Below are 1073 nucleotides of genomic sequence, written 5' to 3' on the forward strand. Positions count from 1 at the left end.
AGACTCTGAATATTGCTTTAGAATGCCAAGAAGCCAAAGCAAAGGGAAAAAATAAAAAAGTTAAGGACCTATAGGTAAGATTACAAAGGGCAGCTTGGAAGACAAGGAAAAGTATTAAACTGAAATGTTAAAGGAGCTGGAGTCAGAAAATCAAAAGGGCTGAACTCTCTCAGCAATTCTTAAGCTAAAAGAACTTAAAAACAAATTCAAGCCACAGGATGCAATGCTTAAGGATGCTATGGGAATAATATTGAAGAATTTAGGAAACATTAAAAGGCTGAAGGAGTATACAGAGTTACTGTACCAAAAAGAATTGGCTAACACAGAAGATTTTCAAGAAACAACATATAATCAAGAGGCAATGGTGATGAAGGAGGAAGTTCAGGCTGCTCTGAAGGACTCATCAAAAAATAAAAATAAAGCCTCAAGAATTGACCAAATACCAATTAACATATTTCAACAAACAGATGCTGCCCTAGACGTGCTCACCAGGTTGTGAACTCAGAAATCTGAACAACAACTACCTGGCCAACTAGTTGGAGGAGATCTATATTTATTCTGATTCCAAAACAAAGGTAATATGACAGAGTCTAAAAATTATCAAACAGCATCACTAAAATCACATACTAGAAAAATGCTGCTGAAGATCATAAAAAATAAAAAAAAAAAAGACTGGAACAGTATATTGACTGAGAACTACCAGAAATACAAGCTGGGTTTAGAAGAGGTCATGACACTAATGACATTATTGTCAATGTCAGATGGATCTTGGCAGAAAGTAAAGAGCACCAGAGGAATATCTATCTGTGTTTCATTGACTATGCAAAGGTATTTGACCATGTGGATCACACAAATTGTGGCTAACCTTGAAGAAAATGGGAATCCCAGAACATTTGATTGTAATTATGCAAAACTTGTATTTGGACCAGGAAGCAGTCCTTAGAACAAAGCAAGGACACACTGCATGGTTCAAACTCAGGAAAGAAGTGCACCAGGGATGTGTCCTGTCTCCACACCTTTTCAGTCTTTATGCAGGACATATCACTAGTTAAACAGAGCTATGAGGAAGAATG

This window comes from Elephantulus edwardii, unplaced genomic scaffold, assembly GCF_000299155.1.
Source record: "Elephantulus edwardii isolate Elephantulus edwardi_28Jun2011 unplaced genomic scaffold, EleEdw1.0 scaffold00013, whole genome shotgun sequence".
NCBI lineage: Eukaryota > Metazoa > Chordata > Mammalia > Macroscelidea > Macroscelididae > Elephantulus > Elephantulus edwardii.